At 36.2% G+C, this 5,972-nt stretch overlaps 1 protein-coding gene across 1 annotated transcript in view; it reads right to left on the reverse strand.

Moving 5' to 3' along the window:
• The window catches only part of LOC102247493 (estrogen sulfotransferase), a 19,631-nt gene extending 16,668 nt beyond the window's left edge, over positions 1-2,963 (reverse strand). Inside the window, exon 1 of the mRNA XM_005859266.2 lies at positions 2,923-2,963. The gene's annotated coding sequence lies outside the window, so the exon portion shown is untranslated. The remainder of the gene's footprint in view (positions 1-2,922) is intronic.
• Between the last annotated feature and the right edge of the window lie 3,009 nt (positions 2,964-5,972).

Below are 5,972 nucleotides of genomic sequence, written 5' to 3' on the forward strand. Positions count from 1 at the left end.
TGGTATTTCATAGATATTTTATAATTTTCATATTTTCACATTTTATATATTTATTGGTTATTTTAATCATTTTGATTCATTTTGCCAATAATAATTATTGGCTTTTCCTGATTTACAGCTAGTAATTTATTGTTGATAAAGAAATCTATTGTTTTTCCCCCTTTTAAAATATTGCTGTATAGGATATTATTGTTTATACTAGGGGCCTGGTGCATGAAAATTCCTGCACTAGAGGGGGGTCCTTCAGCCTGGCCTGCCCCCTCTCACAGTCCAGGACCCCTCAGGGGCAGGTGGTGACCTGGCGATCAGGGGAAGGTGACGCCCCATCACACCTCTGCTGCTGCCACTGCCAGGAGCGCAAGCCTCGGCTGGCCTTGGTTATCTGTACCTCAGGCAGCCCTGGGTGGCTGGGCAGCCGCCATCTGAGGCTTGCCTGCACCTTGTGCCAGCCCTGGGTGGCTGGAGGACTGAGGGGACTGGCGGACTCCAGAGGCAGGCTGAGGGGACTGGGTGCCACCATCTTGTGGCTGTGGGTGTTGCCATCTTTGAGGGTGTGGCAGCCAACTAGCATATTCCCTCCTTATTGGCTATGGGTGCCACCACCTTTTGTGATGGCATGAGGGTCAATTAGCATATTCCCTCTTTATTAGATAGGATAGGCAAGTATGTTAAATTTTTGCCTTATGATTGGTATGGTTATCTAAATATTTAAATATGCTCATATAATGAAGAACATATATGTGTTAAAGGTTAAACATGTACATTAATTTAGATAATTAAGGTGTAGATAACAGAGAAAATAGTTATTAAGAATATGGGTTCTAAAGTAGACCACCTTGGGTTAAATCCTAGTTCTGCTAATTGAAATTGTATGACCCTGGCCAATTAACTTGACTATGCTCCATTTTCTCACCTACAAATTGAAGATGATAATAATTGTACTTACCTGAAACAATTATTGGGAATTAAATGAGGGCATAAGCCTGGCCAATTATAAATGCTTAATAAGTATGAACTTTTATTGTTATTATGCCACATCTATATGATAATGTAGGAGAACCAGACCCTGGACTCTCTCAGTAACAGTACACATTACATAGTAATGATAGAAATTACTGTTCAAAGCAGGGAAAATATTTGTTGTTTAAAAATTCCCAAGGATATTAATATAAAATTGTCTGAAGAAACTCATAGTCAGTGATCTGTTTTCTACTGGAGAGGGTACAATCTATACATGTCTAATGTGAATGTTGTCCCTGTTTACTTGTCTAAAGTTCTCTGGGACAACCCAGTATGACATTCATTTCATGTATGCCCCAGATTGCACAACAGAAGAGAGACACAATATAAGAGTTTTTCTTTTGTTTGTTTTTAACCAAAGAATGGCTTATCATGTGTTTTGGAAACCACAGAACAGCACTAATCATGGTTGTTCTTACCAAAAGGGGAAAATAACCCCAGTCCTTAAGGACAAACTCAACTATTTTAAAACTGCCCTCTCAGGTTTATCAGAGGTAATCTCACCAAAATTATATTTTTAGTAAAATCAGATTTGTTAATAAATCTGCTTGGTCCCCAAACCTTCCCTTTACTCTCAGAAATGAGATCTTTCACTAGAAAAAAATATTTATAAAAGGCATCATTTGCCCTGCCTACTAATTTGTTTATTCATCTAAACAACTTTCTTGGTGTTCTGCCAAGTTTGAAAGAATTGGCTTATAATCAATTGGGAGGAGCTGACTTATCATTAAAGAGTTGTTTGACTTTTTGGCTGCCCCTTCATGATCAATTTTGTACTTGGAATTAAACTAGGCAGCATATAATAAAATCTCTTTCTTTGTTTAACTTATTTTGGTAAATTATCTTATATTACAATGTATGGACACACTATCTAACTGCTCTGTTCTTTCTCAAAAGATATATTTCAGTTGGAAAGGGTCAATTTTACTATCTGAGTATATAGATTACTGTTGTCTAGAGACACCAATAAAAAACTTGTTAAAACTCTGATTAATAAATTCAATTCAGAAAGATTTCTTCTTTTTCTCTATATTTCTTCATTTCTGTCTCTTTTTCTTTCTTCCTTTTTTTATTTGTCCTCCCTTTCTTCATCTCCCAATCTGCCTTTCATTCAGAAAACATTCCCTGTGTGAGCACCTACTTCATCCCCAAGCACAGTATCAAGGGCTGGGATACCATGGTGAGTATATGCATAAGGCTCACTTAGTCCTCACCATCTTAGACTTACCTAGATTTAGGTAAAGTGGCTGAAAGCTGAGAATATCCTTTTGTACATCATTTAATCCCAGGCCTCAGCACTGTGTCATTAAGTAGATGCTCAAAACCATTCATTAAAGTTAATTATTAGTTCAAGTCACTCTGGGCTTTCTAGGTTTCACTAAAGACTCCTAGATAAAATAGGCATTATGCTGCCAATGATCTGTCAGTAATTTACCAAGGACTTGCATTTCTGCTGTATTTATCTGCTGTCTCTCACTTACAGTAACAATAATGTTTGCAAGGCCATTGGTCATAATAGACTGCTTCTGACAGATTTCATGCAAGTGAACTCCGGTCTAAAAGTCAGTCTTCACTCTGTGTCTACCTTGCTTGCTGTATTTCTTTATCAGTAAAATGGAGAACATGTCTAGTGAGCACGACTTACAAGATAACTATGATACTGCGGTTTTATGTTAAAGCTCTTTACCCAGAAAAGCACCACATAAATGCTAGATGTTATTTGTAATGACACACATATGGTTTAAGAAGGTTGTAAATGCTTTATATTATTAAGTGACTAAAATATTGATAAAGAATTACTCTTTCTATATTTCCCTTTTAACAGCTTTGTGATAAACAGTTTGCATTTATATTTCCTATATGTTAATCTAAATAAAAATGTTAATAATAATAAAATACAACCTGTCCAGATGATCCTGTGAAACTGAGTGTTCAGTGTAGTATTCCTCAAATCCCCACTCAGGTTTTAAGCTGCAAAAAAAAAAAAAAAAAAAAAAAAAAAAAAAAAAAAAAAGATGAGTTGTGCATCTAGGATGTTTCTGAGGAGCTTTTATTCCTAAAGCCAGAGAAGGAGGTGGAGATTAATTTGTGGGCTTGGCTTTCTAGAGTCTGTGATGCAATGGAGTAACACAAATATAGATACATACCTGCAAATGCATTCAGCCCCACACAGTCATGCTCATTCATACAGGGATGTAGAAAGCCTCTGCTGTTATTTTTCATTCTTGGCTCAGGATCAAATTCCTAGATCTGCCCATAGCAATCAGTGGGTTGGGGAGAGGGAGGGAGAGGAAATGAAGGGGAAGATGAGGGAGAAGATTAGAGCAAAATGTACGACAGCTTGGGAAGAAAAAGCCTCTTACTCACCGATGAATAATAAGATGGTTAAGGTTGACCTTCAAAGAATAAACTTGCTGGAGGAGTGAAAGGAGAGAAGAAAATGACAGGGAAGAAACAGGAGGGCGGTAAGGACCCTGAATCAGAGACCCGGCTCAATTTACTAAGAATTGTCAAAGAAGGCTTTGTAGTGCTTGGTTGTATCCTACCTAACAAGTCAATTGTAAAACATCTTCTGTCTAAAATCTTTGCTTTCAGCTCTTAAGCAGTCCTGAAAATCAAAAACAGATGACAGCTAAGGAAAGAATGTAAATATCATTCCCCTTTAGATTATTATTTTAAAAATCCCACTTCTCTCTGCTTTAAATCACATGCTTAATGCAAGGCTTAGTATGGAATTTCCAGTAAAAGTTATCCATTAAAGCCACTGGAATTTAGATAAGAGGATGAGAAAAATAGAAGGACAAGGGTTTGTGGAATCTATGGATCCTACACTTTTCTTTTTACATCTTTGTACCTACTCTGTCTTTGGTTGAGAAAATTCTTCCTTGCTACCCACCTCCACCTCTATCAATACCTCCAACTCAATTCCAAACCTGATTAGTTTTCATTTGTCTTTCAATTTTCACTTGATTGCACTTCCTTTGAAAGGCCTTTAGTGACACATGTAGAAGTGAATATCCCTTTGAGCGAACTTTAAGCTCTCTACTAGCTATTAATTGGCCCTATTTCACTGTGCTGAAGTTAAAATTTACTTATCTAGCTTCCTTATTAGGGAATATATTAGACTGTATATGGCTTAATAAAAGGTCCTACTATATAAATAGCACACTGCATGCCATCTAAAATCTAAGGATTAAATATATACTAACTAAATAAAAGGGGCTGATGTTCAAGAAAGATAAGAAATTAAGTTCTAGCTAATTTGGTTCAGTGGATAGAGCGCTGGCCTGTGGACTGAAGGGTCCTGGGTTTGATTCTGGTCAAGGGCACATGCCCAGGTTGTGGGCTCAATTCCCAATAGGGGGCATGCAGGTGGCAGCCAATCGATGATTTTCTCTCATCGTTGATGTTTCTATCTCTCCCTCTCTCCCTCTGCCTTCCTCTCTGATATCAATAAAAATATATTTAAAAAAAATTGAAAAAAGAAATTAAGAGAACCATAGTAGTTGCTTATTTAAGGCATTTATATACAGCCCTATCTAAAGTAAAAAGAACAGTTAAATTGTTGCTGAGAAATAGCACATTTTTTGATGAAAAATCAAGGTGGAGCATGAGAACTCAGGGGCTCAAGTTTACATTTTATATTATTTGATTTTGTGTAGTTGGTCATTTTAATTTTTATATTTACTTGTGTGAAATAAAATATATTACAACATTTAATCTTCAAATATGAAAATATAACATGGTCCATAATTTTTAACCCTGTTGCATAGCTTAATTATTATTTTTTAATTATTAGTTTTTAATTATGAGGATCTGTGAAGCTTTCTTTCTTGTTTACCAAAAATAATCTTTCATCCAAAAAGTTAGCATGTGGGCATAAGATAATCTGAACAGGTTTTACCTTCTGACAGTCTGTCTTATCTTTCAGTTACAAGAGACTGGCTGTAGGGATATTACAAATGCTTTAAATAATGTGATGCTGGCAACCACCAAAGGCCAAAACACCTTCAGCCTTAAAAAATCTTCTAACTGAAGAGAATTCACTTCTAAAAAAAAAAAAAAGTAAAATAGCCAGCTTAATCTCTCCATTCTTCTCCATGAGCAGTGATTACAAAAGAAATTACAAAATGTTTGAGTCCTAGTCTGACCTTTCCTCCTGTGTACTAGTACACTCAACCCAGAACAAAAAATTCCAGATAAGCACCTACATCTTTAAATGTTTATTTTGATTCTTAGAGCAGATCTGCTATCATACCTACCATACTGCTGCTGTCATATTCTAAAACATTGAAAACAATGTGGGATTTGTATGTCTGTGTGATAAAATGTTTCTAAGACAGTTGTTCCTTCATAGTGACCACTGAACTTTTTCTTTTCCGTCTGTATCACACACTTCATTTGGGTCAAGTTTGAGGATGCTAGCTTTGTTTAATAAATGAAAAGATTTCAAAATTAATAATAAAAAAATAAGTGGCAGTGTGACTGAGCGCTTTAAAATATTATTATTAAAATAGTTTTTTTTTTAATTTTAAGAACGGTTTTGAGTTTACAAAAATTTGAGCCAGTAGTACAAAAAGGTTTTCTCCCCTGTATAGTTTGCCCCAGTTATTAACATCTTGCATTAGTGTGGTACATTTGTTATAATGTACCCCACGAATCACAGAAGGACGCCTCAAGAAGTCGAATTAAAGAGTCACATTTATTGCAATCCGGGACTATGAGGGGCCATTCCCCAAACCTCATAGTAACAAGATGGCCGCAGCTCCAAGGTTATATAGGCAAAAAATCACAAAGGTATTGATTACATCCCAGGGTTTGGAATGAGGGACCTAGTTTGCAAAAAAGCAGTTTACAGAAACACATTATCTAGAGCCCTTGGGTAACCTGGGTTAAACTTAGGCATGTTATCTAAATTACAGTTTTGGGTCTAGAGCCCTCTGACCTTGGGA

Source organism: Myotis brandtii, unplaced genomic scaffold (assembly GCF_000412655.1).
Source record: "Myotis brandtii unplaced genomic scaffold, ASM41265v1 scaffold1237, whole genome shotgun sequence".
NCBI lineage: Eukaryota > Metazoa > Chordata > Mammalia > Chiroptera > Vespertilionidae > Myotis > Myotis brandtii.